A 12,613-nucleotide genomic window follows, 5' to 3' on the forward strand; every position below is an offset into this window, starting at 1 on the left:
AACTTCAGGTCCCCAGTGATTGTCAGGATCAGGGGGAGCTGGGGGAGAATGTTGTGAGGTTTATACACTTCGGGGTTCCCCCAAATTGCACCCTAGGTCCTATTTAGTGCACTTCTTTTGACTTAGAGCCAGGGTCGGAAAGCAGTGCAATATAAATGTAAAAGGGATCCATTTGTGACACTTTATTTTCCCCTCTCTCTCCGTTTCTCGATGGACCACTTCACCAGGTAATGCCTGGATAAATACATAGACTGTTTGTTTTAACCCAAGTTATCCCAAGTTCAGATTTCCAAGTTCAAATGTGTCTTTAAGGGGTGGGGGGGTTACGCCTCGAGACTAACGTAGTGTTTAAAATGGCACCCTATTCCCTGTATACTCCACTTCTGGTCAAAATATGTCACTATATAGGGAATAGTACAGCATTTGGGACGTACTATCGTTGTCAGGAGCAGGAACCCGATCTGGTCAGAGTGTGACATTACGTAAACAGAGTCGTAGTCCCTACCCAAACACATTTGTAGCTGTATGCAGATGAAGATATAACAAGTGTGTTGTTGCAGGGTTACCATGTCGTTTCATCCATATAATTTGATCCTCTGTCACACCAGAACACCACACACAAACACACACAAAGACACAGAAGCACATGGATAGACTGAATGAGACACACACACACACACATCAGGTCTTCTGCTGGTGACACAGTGTTTTTTTTGTCTGAATAGTATGATTTTACAAAATGTTTCCCATAGTTTACCCAGCAACTACAAATTCCAGTTTGGATAGTTTCAGAGGTTTCAGATCTTGCAGGCGACGGAGTGATTTGAATAGTTTCAGAGGTTTCAGATCTTGCAGGCGACGGAGTGATTTGAATAGTTTCAGAGGTTTCAGATCTTGCAGGCGACGGAGTGATTTGAATAGTTTCAGAGGTTTCAGATCTTGCAGGCGACGGAGTGATTTGAATAGTTTCAGAGGTTTCAGATCTTGCAGGCGACGGAGTGATTTGAATAGTTTCAGTGGTTTCAGATCTTGCAGGCGACGGAGTGATTAGTAGCTGGCTGCATGTGTTATTTTGAGTGGGTAACCTGTTGGCAGTTTAGGACACTGCAGATCTCTCTTCACTCTAAATTACAAACACCATCCCTCCCTGCAGCCCCACATCAGGTCCATCTAGATAATCCTCAATAAAGAACGGCTTCACATTTAATCTCAGACCACTTCTCAAATGTCTGTCTTGATATCGTTTTCTGTCAGTAATGTTTCAGCGCTGATGTCAGTATGGACGGGGACAGTATCAAGGCCCATCTCTGCTAAGCTCCCACCTGGCAGTTGGTAGGGAGCACATTGCATAGCAGACTATATGCTTCAATGATCCAGGTTGGGTCGCTAATGGAACATTCCCTACAACACTCCCATAGGGCCTCTATCAAATGTAGTGCACTGTGTAGAAAATAGGGTGCCATTTGGGACATGACCCCTCGACTGGATGTTTTTGTTTAATTAGTTAAGTAGCTAGATGTGCCTGTCAAATTTTGGTTTATGTAAAGGTAACTGTAATGTCTTAATTTAATGTATGTTATTATCTTTCAACCATAACCCCCAAAAAAGAGAAAATCATCTTTATTTGTAATAATCTATGCCAAACATAGGAAATTATTGTACACTTATCATAGGATGGTTATTTAGCAATTACTTTTTTTGAGTTTTTCAAATAACATTTAAATAGTTAGCAAATATAATTATGTCAAATAATTTTTACATGGTTAAGCAGATAGCCCCCCCCCCCCAAAAAAAAGTATAATATATGGAGTGTTGAAGTGTATATTCTATATCTAAGAAGTAACAAAAACCCTGGGATTATAGGTTTATATTTCAATCCTTATTTGACAGTTTTCACATTTTCATGCTTTTAATTCCACTCTGTGCACTATTCTCCTGGGCCACCCCAGTAGCTGCCTACCTCTACATTCAGAAAGCTCTTCAGATGCTTACATGAATCACAGAGAAAAGAGTTGAACACTGTCTTTTTACTAAAAATCCAGAATTAACATGGCATATTCACATATTTGTAGCCCCAGTGTTTTGGTCCTGACAGTCGGTTTTATAAGACAACATTGGCAGTTAAGACGCTGGTGCCCAGTTCTGTGATGAATCTCATGAAACATGCTGGTGAAAGAAACAACGCCATATTGTAGCCTAGGTCATTTAATTTCAATTTATGTAAATTACGGTTTTCTGGCTCATATAGTTTGTGTTTTTACAAACAATTGTTTTAAAGGTTGTCATTTCCATAATTTTTTTTTTTTGTCCTTTCAATGCAGTTTAAGAATGACTCATAAGAGAACAGACCAGTAGAAACAAAAACTGGAAGTATGTATCATAAAAACACAAAGATATTTACAATAAAATGTGATGATCAGTCGACAGAAGTGAGTCCGTATTTATTCTAAACCTTTAACAATATATTTTACAAGTCTAAGCTTTGTTTTTGGCAGCAGCTAACATAAAACCTACCCAAAACATGTCTAGTAAAACAGTAACGCTAGAAGGCTTGATTAGAAACACACTGTACTTTACCACCACCAGTCCAGGCAGAGGACTATATGGACACCGTTATTGCAAATATAATAATATGGAAAGTACAAGTTCAGTCTCAGAGACATAAACAACCCTGAGTAATTACACTGTGCCATTTTTGAAAATAACTCACTTGCAAAATTACATTATAAGCTAATTTCTTACAGCTGCTCATTGAGAGAAGGGACAGAGAGGGAGTGAGACTTTAGAGAGAGATGGAGAAGAGGGACGGAGGCTGTACAGAAGAGAGAGAGGGAATAAACACACAAACCTAATTGGCATACATGCCCCTTTAGCTATTACAAATAGTTACTTGAGAATCCCCCGGCATTTATTATAAAGTCTATTAAGTTATCAAGAACCTCTTCAAAATGCAATATATTTCATCTTGAGATGATGAAACATGAGACTGGACGATTAGTTGTAGGCATTACTGGGGTTTAGATAGAGGGAGAGATACGCTTGTAACTCAAAAACAGTAACCTACCTAGAACACTGCTTTCTACCAGAGCCACTGTACAGGGTGCCATTGGAGACATGCATCAATACCACCACAGCTGCCTTGGAAGTGTAGAAACGTCCCTGAGCAGTGCTTCTTGTCGTGTGGACCAGCCTAGACTATATTTACATTTGAATTATTAAGAGATTAACTCTGATCCAAGGCAACCAACATTACATTTAGTTAATTCAGCCTATGATAGTCAGGTGTCTGTGCAGGTAATCTTTCCCTCAGGAAAGTGGTCATTAGAAAAGTCACGGCGGGTAGAGACCGGCGGGCGTGAGACTGAGATGTCTAATGTAATACACTCACTGAAGACTTAGAGGTTCAGACCTTTCCAGAGAATGGGCAGGGTCTTCGCTTTCATAGTGTCCGGTGAAAGCTAGTTTTAAGAAGAGTGGGAACTGCGACACAGGTTTTTTACCTGGTGTTCACCGGCCTGATGTCATAGACTTCCTGGTGTTCACCTGTGCAGTAATCATGCTGTCCAATCAGCATCTTGATATGCCACACATGTGCAATAATCACGCTGTCCAATCAGCATCTTGATATGCCACACCTGTGCAATAATCACGCTGTCCAATCAGCATCTTGATATGCCTCACCTGTGAGGTGGATGGATTATCTCGGCTAAGAAGTGCTCACTAACACAGATTTAGACAGATTTGTGAACACTATGCCTTTAGTGTACATTGAGAAAGTCTTAGATCTTTGAGTTCAGCTCATGATAAATGGGGGCAAAAACAATAGTGTTGCATTTATAATTTTGTTCAATGTATATATATATATATATTGAACAAAATTATCACCACCAGTGATACCACCAGCAGTCCAGGCCAGGCTGTTTATATATATATATATATATATATATATAAAACCTGGTGTTAATCTGGCTTCATATAGGGTACAATCATCCTTCGAAATACAGAAATCATGAACATTTATTGTAAACCTATATTCTATCAGCTATTGATAAAAAACACTTTGGTGGTTTATCTGTGAAATCAGGAAATGTTGTAGTAATGTGTCATAGCTGTATATTCTGGAAATTGGAGAACCAGGACAACCTCATTACCTAATGCTTTTAAAACCATGACCTTCACTCCAGATCAACACGTCATCCAATAGATACAATAGATACACACCCTCCTACTTTATAGTAATCACAAATTCTGACTATTTTGCAAATGTATGGCTTCTTCACATTCTTATATTGACTTTGACATTGTTGTGTAGATTTACTGAGATTATAAAATACCAGGCCTACAGCATCTGGCGAGCTGTAGGTACTATAGAATGGGTTCTGTAGTCAACTTGAGTCTCACATATTGTTTATTGTTAATTAATTAATAAAAAAATGCAGTTAAATGTCACAAAATATACTTCGAAATATAGGACCTACACAATTGTAGGCCGGTGGTCATAATGTTATGGCTGATCCGTGTGTTATAGACCTTGTGATTTTAAGTCGGTTACCCTTTTATGTGTCAGGTTTAGAGTAACAATTAGGGTTAGTATTAGGGTTAGTTTCAAGATTAAATTTTTTTTGGGGGTATAAAGGTTAAGTTCAGGATTAGAGATAGGGCTTTAATACAATTCTAAGATTTAAATGTTTATTGTCCCAGCTAGATTTTGCACGTGTGTATGAGTGTTTGTATTCATGCGTGTATGAGTGTTTGTATTCATGTGTGTATGAGTGTTTGTATTCATGTGTGTATGAATGTTTGTGTTCATGCGTGTATGAGTGTTTGTGTTCATGCGTGTATGAGTGTTTGTGTTCATGTGTGTATGAGTGTTTGTGTTCTGTCACCCCCACCAACTCATCATGATGTCCATACAATTCCACCTCTGTACTCTACCCTACACATAATCAACAAGAGTTTTAAATGCAGAAGTCATGTGCTCACATTTCCGTTTGGCTTTTGAGTCTTTTACCAATAATTCATCAATAATTTTCCATCATTGTGTATTCAGTCTGTGTGTTCATTAGAAGCACATTATCAACACCGTAAACACACTTAATTATTCCAGCTGGTCCCAAATTGCACACTATTCCCAATATTTATTCCCTCTATTTATGACAAGGGGCCTTATGGCCCCTGTGAGCAGGGGTCGATTTGGGAGTCGTTAAGTGTTTAGGATGATGGTATAACCCTCATCACTACTTTGGCCTTGTGTTGCCATGTCGACCAGTTGAAATAATTACCTAGAGCGGATGGGAGGCAGTCATTACCTAGCACACACACACACACACACTCACACACACACACACACTGAGGCACATCCCTGTCATGGTGTGTACATGTTGATGGAGTTCTTCCACTGGGCTGCTGAGGGAAGGAGACGTGGACTGATGCAGCCCAGCCGAGGGGGGCCTGGTGGAGGCAGATCCACAAAACCCCCTGGCCTCCACAACCTGCTCGTAGCACCGCCTAATGACTTCTAGATCAGTCCTGTTTACCTGCGAATGTTCCTTAAAAATCAACACGGCCTGGACAGAGACGAGGGTGGGTTGAAATGTGGTTTCTGGTGGAGGTGGAGAAAGAATAACAACAACAATGGGAGATTAAAAAAAGGGGACCAGGAAGATGAGAGGCCCCGTGGCTGTTCTCCGAGCCTGGACATCCAGAGGACAGGGCTGCCCTCTCGCTCCGTGGCCTGAACTGCTCCGTGTGTCTCTGGGCAAAGGTAGTCCCCCACATACTGTTATTTGGGATACGACCCATTGTCTTACTATCACAGGTAGGATCTGGAGGCACAGAGGGGGCAGGGGGCTAGTGGTCTTTTTGCCTATAGCTGTGTAGCACTGACTGAATGAGTGACATGTTGGAAGTCGGTTTAAGACACGGCTCCCTCGTGCCTCCTCTGTCCATAACCCAAGTCTCTCTGTGAGACGGCCTTACTGCCTGCAGCAACTTACTGCTCTTTCAAACAGCAGCCCTCTCTCTCTCATTCTCCCTCCCCTCCCTCCCTCCACTCCCACTCCCTCCCCTCACAGCTTTTCTCCCTCCCTCCATCCCTCCCTGTCTTTTTTTTCTTCTCCCTTCTCTCTCAGACTCTCTGTAGACACTGCCTGAAGCAGTAATCGGACAGCACTCGTTCTCACTACGACTTGGTCTCTTGAGATACCAACTAGTGTATCTGGGCTCCGTAGGTTCTGAGACTTAAAATGAAAAAGAAAAAAGTTGTCTTGTAGCCGGTCATTAGTTGCTTTACACGTTCTGCCAGCCCTTTAAGAACTTATTTTTTCATTTAGTTTCTTCTTGTTGTTCTGGACTGGACAGATTTGCCTGTAGAAGATTATAAAGAAACTTAAAGGAAGGGATAGCTGCAAAGTACAGGGATTTCACCATCACTGGAGTGAGTAGGACTTCTAAATGCCATATTTTTTATCTTGCTGTTCCATTGTTTGTCTCTGGATGTCTGTCACAGGCTGTGCAATATCACGTTTTATTTTAAACCTACACTCTGCTCCTAGCTTGCTATCACTACACTCTATCCATGTAGAAAACTGTGAGAATGTAAATAATTGAGGTGTCATATGAATAAGTTAACATTAAAAGGTTGATGTAGTTGCCAGTATTTATTTGTATCCATGAAATAGTTTTAACACCTTGTTTTGAGTATACATGACATGTTAACATTTAAATGTAGGCCAAGTTATCAGTTTAAAATGTGGACCAAGTTATCATGTTAAAATACAGGCCAAAATATCAGTTTAAAAGGTAGGCCAAGTTATTGTTTTAAAATATAGGCCAATTTATCAGTTTAAAATACAGGCCAATTTATCAGTTTAAAATACAGGCCAAGTCATCATGTTAAAATACAGGCCAACTTGAACAACCACTGTTGTGGTTAGTTCATGAAATGATTCATCCACATCGCAAATAGCAATTGACTAAAGTTATTTGTTTTACTTCCAAAGTTATGTTTGTATTTTAGTGTAAAGTGATATTCTGATTTTTTTTAACAATATTACACCCTGAAGGAGTGGTCTTGAAATAACCGTATTGGCATTAAAAAGATTAATACAGAAATACTTGTAATACTCAAGTAGTAAAACTTGCAACATATGGGTTTGTTTGATAATATGAACTTGCAAATGTTAATACAATTTCATTTATATATATATATATATATATGTATATGTGTGTGTATATAAAAAAAATAGTACTTTATTATATAATCTTCTCTTTACAATTAAATTAAGTACATAATTTATTGCATGAATAACATATATTATTTTACACCATGTATATTTACAATTTGGCTTTCCTTTTACAGAACCCAATTCAACCCTGACTTAATTATCAAATAATATTTCTAAACATCAAAAAATGTTCTAGTCATGCACAAATCTAATTTCAAGTTTTGGTTTTAGTTTAACAATGACAGACACAAACCCTTTTCTTCTCAAACTCTAAAAATAAAAACAAAAAACTTCTAAAACTTGCTTCTAATGCTTCGTAAGAATCACAATCGCTTCCTGCATTTCCAAGTGTGATAGGATACCCGTGCACCTCGTTCCCAATTTCCATTTCCAGTGCGGCAAAGCAAAACATACCAGCCTCTGCAGGAGTCCCATGTCCACTGGCAGAATAAACAACAGCAAGCCAGTAAAGGCGGTTGACATGCACTGCCATCTGCTCCGTGCAGCCTGGTGAGGAATGCTCCTCCGACCCACAGATGAGTGGTTTTAGCCAGGGCTGTGTAGCTTCCATGGCCTCGGCCTCGCAAAACCTCCATGACCCAAGACAATGGCCAGCCACCCCACTGCCAAGCACTTCCTATAGCCTGATCTAGCTCAGAGGCCTTAGCTAACAGCAAGGCCTGCTACATTACATTACAATGCGCTATAATATTATACTGTTATTGTATTCTGTACGCTACGCTATACTATAATATGCTGTATCTATGCTATGTTCTATGCTATGATATAGTATATTGTACTTTGATGTAAAATACTTTTCTGTACTCTAATACACTATATTTTACTTTACTGCAATGTATTATTTTTAGAATAATTTATTTTAGTTTAATATACTAATTTGCAATTCACAAACCTGTACTACACTAAACTATAATACTCTACGCTTTTCTAATGTACTGTTCTAAATTACACTAAATGATGCTGAGTACTTACACAGTACTTCTGCAGATATAATACAGGAGGGACATTTCCATCTTATTTTAATCGATGTATTATACTCAGCTGTAGTCCGAGAATCTCTGAGTGAATGTGTAGTTGACTAAGGATGAAATGTTAAAAGTGTAGCTGTTCTGGTTGAATGAGGTTTTTTAATGTGGTCGTATTGCTTCCTTCTACAGTCAGTTTGCAGGCTATAGTAAAGTGTACATTTAAAAATATGTAGATTTAGCAAACACACTTACGCAGAGCGACTTACAGCACAGAACAGCACAGGGCAGCCTTCCTAATTCAAGGATGTTGTAGGGGAGTAGATCAGAGAAGGCAGAGTGACTACGGGTAGTTATTATTGTCTGCGCAGCATTTTGATCTCTGTTAAATCAAATGCTACTTTCCATTATTTAATTTTTTTACATTCTGTTTTAAGTGTTACATCCATCAGCTACTTGATGATGGTGGAGTGACAGAAGTCTGTCTGGTTCATTTTTGATAGAAGGGTGGTTAACTCTACTTTCTGTGTCTTTCTCTCCCTGGATGTAATAGACAAAACAAGGCCCTGGTGAGCATGGGTTTTCTGGCTCTATTCGGCAGGCAGCCTGCTACCACCCATTCACTCACACAATAGGCCTGTTTATCCAATTAAGGGATAATGAGTGGGCTGATTTGGGATGTTTACTCACAGTATTTACTTTAATATGGCGTGCTCAGGGACACTGCTGGGAGAGAAGCAACCAGCTAACCACCGCTCCCACTGCACCAGTGGCTAACACAGAAATGTAGTAGTAGTAGTAGTATTACTAGCAGTTTTAGTAGTGGTAGTGGTAATAGTAGTAGAAGTGGTAATACATGTAAAGTAACAATATTTGTAATAGAAATAATAGCAATTGTAGCTTTAGTAGTAGTTGTAGTAATATTAATAATACTAGTGTTAGTAGCTGTAGTAGTTTTAGTAGTAGTTGTAGTAATTTTAATAGTATTAGTGGTAGTAGCTGTAGTAGTTTTAGTAGTAGTGGTAGTCATTTTAATAATACTAGTGGTTGTAGCTGTAGTAGTTTTAGTAGTAGTGGTAGTCATTTTAATAGTATTAGTGGTAGTATCTGTAGTAATTCTTGCAGTTTTAGCAGTAGTCATTTTAATAGTATTAGTGGTAGTAGCTGTAGTAGTTTTAGTAGTAGTCGTAGTAATTATAATAGTATTAGTGGTAGTAGCTGTAGAAGTTTTAGTAGTAGTCGTAGTAATATTAATAGTACTAGTGGTAGTAGCTGTAGTAGTTTTAGTAGTAGTGGTAGTCATTTTAATAGTATTAGTAGTAGTATCTGTAGTAATATTTGTAGTGTTAGTAGTAGTGGTAGTAATGTTAATAGTACTAATGTTAGTAGTTGTAGTACTATGGGCCGTAATTGACTTGGCTGGTCAGTTGGTCGGCCGCCGGGACGAAAGAGGAAGCATTGTTTGCCTTTGGAAGCTGCTGTTGATTGCCGATGGCTTCCGTGTGTGTGTGTGTGTGTGTGTGTGTGTGTGTACGATCCTGTGTGCCGCCGTTCGGGTCAAGCTCCCAGGCAGTCTTTTTCCTCATCCTTTAGAGCTGAAGATGGAGGCCGGTGAAAGACACAGGGTTAATTGATACTGTTTATGACAGAGAGAAATAGGGTTGAGAGACCGAGAGAGAGCATGGGAGAGGGGGAGTAAGGATGGGAACCCTGCCCCCATACCCCTGTCATGGGTGATTATGGGTCCCGGGGTGTTTACTAAATACGGATGGTTGTTATTTTGTTAACGCGTCGCTGTTTGGCTTCAGGAGAATGTGTCCCAAAGAGCAGGAAGTGGAGCTTTAGGATCAGTGTTGACTGTTGTCAACCCCCGCTCTGTGTTCTTCTCCTCCCTGCTATCTGTTATGCTGCATAACTGTTACTTTGCAGCGCTGGTCATGTTTATCTTCTGCATCCTGATAAGGAATCTGACGTCTTAGGTATTGGACAAAGCAGGAGTTGACTGGAGTTGTGGGCAAGGTGATTCATGTTTTTCCCTCCACGATTGATCCCTTCGTGATTTTCTTGGGATTATCCAAAATACATTTTTCATACATTTGGTCCTTTTTACGCGGTATAGTGATCCAGAGAACCGAAAAAGTAATGAATACGTATAAAGACCAATGTGCTAAACAGTGTTGAGTTAACATTGCTTAAATGCAAATGTCAGATTGTTTAATTTCAGGGTATTATCATGCTTGAAAGCATGCTGTAGTACATGTCCTCCTGGTGCGTCCATTTACGCAGAAGCATTGTAGTTTGTAGTAAATTAGCTTTGGCTTTAACTCGGTCTCTGTCTGTCTGTGGCAGCCGTGGCATTGCGGTAGGGAGGGTGTGATAAAATGTCTACCTTAAATGTTGTTTGATGGGCTCTCAAAGCCGAACTGGCCTTCTGGAAATCATTTGGAGGGTTGAAGAGCACAATATTAACAGGTTTAATGTAGCTATTCAGTGGGTTGTTGGAACAGCATGTCAGATTGAACAAAATGAGAGAGACAAATTACACATCAACAAGCTCCCACATCTGTTAGAAATTAGACCTTTTAATTACAGATACGTACCAATTCTTAAATTGGCCTTGCTGTGTGCTTCCTTAGATTAATGCTGTTATACGTTTCATTTGGAGTTAACAGCGGGCTTCTGTTACCTGGCCACATTTCGGTGTCGTTGAAATTGAAAATAATAATTAAAATTGAAAATAATAATTGTATTTTCTTTTGAGTGTAAAAATGGTGTAATATGTTAATATGAAATGTTTCATTAGACATGCAAAAATACATTTATTTTAATACAAAAATTATATATATTACATTAGATTATAATTCAACTATATTGATTATAATTCAACTATATTTCAGTATTTAGATGGAAATATGTAGCCTAGAGATATACTTATAGATGGACAGATGTAATATTGTAGATAGATAGACAAAGAGGCAGATAGACAGACAGATTGATAAATAGATGGATAGATATAATGTAGGTATAGGATATAGGATATTTTCTTTTTTTATAGCAGGCCATTTCTCACAGATAATTTTCTTGATCCAAAATATAAATACATCTTTTGTGTGTCTTGTAGCCTTTTATTTTTAAACGGCCAGTTTTGAGAAAATCCATGCATACAAAAAAGTTACATCAATGTGTTGTTTGTTGGCGGGGCAGCGTATCTCATCGGTAGACACAAGTGAAGTGTAGAATTTTGTAAACTGTGTATAATCCCCCCCTCCACATCTGTATTCAATTGTTGTCTGCATCTACATTCTTCCCCAGTGGATTTGTTTCTCCTCGGCCACCACGGAGCCCCGTGGACCCAGCTGAACGGCTCAGATAGATGGATTAGTTGTTTTAAAGTTATTTTGATTAAAGCGTTTTTCGTAAACTTGTAACTCGCAACACATGGTGCCTTTTGTCTAGTCTGTAGAATTCAAAGGGATATGCACTCTGGGCTCTGTAAAATGTAGATCTAGTGAAAGTTGCGGAGTGTAACGTGTGGAAGGACCGGGGGGGCAGAGATACATCCCTTAGCATTCTCTCATTTCTGCTCTGGTGGATTCTTCTCAGATGTTTCCTTGGTGAAGTGAAAACGATGCATCCATCCATCCATCCGTCTCCTACCTTAAATAATGTCACTCTTCCAGACTGACCTGTATGTGACCCTGTAGAGGTGGTATTATATAAACCTAAATGTTCATAGTGGTGCTGTACGGCAACAGGGTGACGTCATTCTTTATCTATCAACGACAAATCAAATCCTATGAGCCTTTTTTAATCCCGACACTGGAATAACACAGGTGAACTCTGCCCCCCCCCCCCCCCGGACCAACCTGCAAGAAAACGTCGAAATGTATTGAAACACATTAAAACAAACCGGGGGACCTCTCTGCTGTGTTGGTCGAGGAGGCCAGGGGTAACGCAGGACTGGGAATAAGTAAAGCGCAACAAGAAGTCCCCCGCCTGCCTGGGCGCAAACACCGGGGAGCTTCTTAGGGCGCAAAGAACTCCCTATTCACTGTGTCTTGCCCTACTTTAGGCTGAAGGCCAGGCACTCACTAGTGAGCAGTGTGGCATTTGGTGTTAGGTTTGTTTTTGATGACACCTCCAGCGCTTCACCTAGCGTCGCTGTAGCTTTGTTCTCCGGGCTTCAAAGAGCCACTGGTTCAGGCTGAGTGGAGAGCAACATCAAAGATGCTGAATGCTGCCGCCCGCTCTCCTTTTTAAACAAGAAATATTTAGCGGTGCAGAACAAGGGCTTGTTTTTGCTTTTAAAACCCCCCTCTCTGCCGTCCCTCCACCTTCTTCACCTGGCTTGCTTCACGTGACGGAGCTCGGGTGGTCATAGTGCTGGGTTTATTTGTTAGC

At 39.8% G+C, this 12,613-nt stretch overlaps 1 protein-coding gene across 16 annotated transcripts in view; it reads left to right on the forward strand.

The window, feature by feature from the left end:
• eya1 (EYA transcriptional coactivator and phosphatase 1) overlaps positions 1–12,613 on the forward strand; it is a 101,275-nt gene that overhangs the window by 35,808 nt on the left and 52,854 nt on the right. For 15 of the 16 annotated variants that reach the window (XM_020042002.3, XM_020042010.3, XM_010885974.5 and 12 more), the window contains exon 1: positions 6,133–6,436. The exons of the other annotated variant lie outside the window; for it this stretch is intronic. The gene's annotated coding sequence lies outside the window, so the exon portion shown is untranslated. Of the gene's footprint in view, positions 1–6,132; positions 6,437–12,613 lie in introns of those variants that run through there. 16 annotated transcript variants of the gene reach the window in all.

This window comes from Esox lucius, chromosome 21, assembly GCF_011004845.1.
Source record: "Esox lucius isolate fEsoLuc1 chromosome 21, fEsoLuc1.pri, whole genome shotgun sequence".
Lineage (NCBI taxonomy): Eukaryota > Metazoa > Chordata > Actinopteri > Esociformes > Esocidae > Esox > Esox lucius.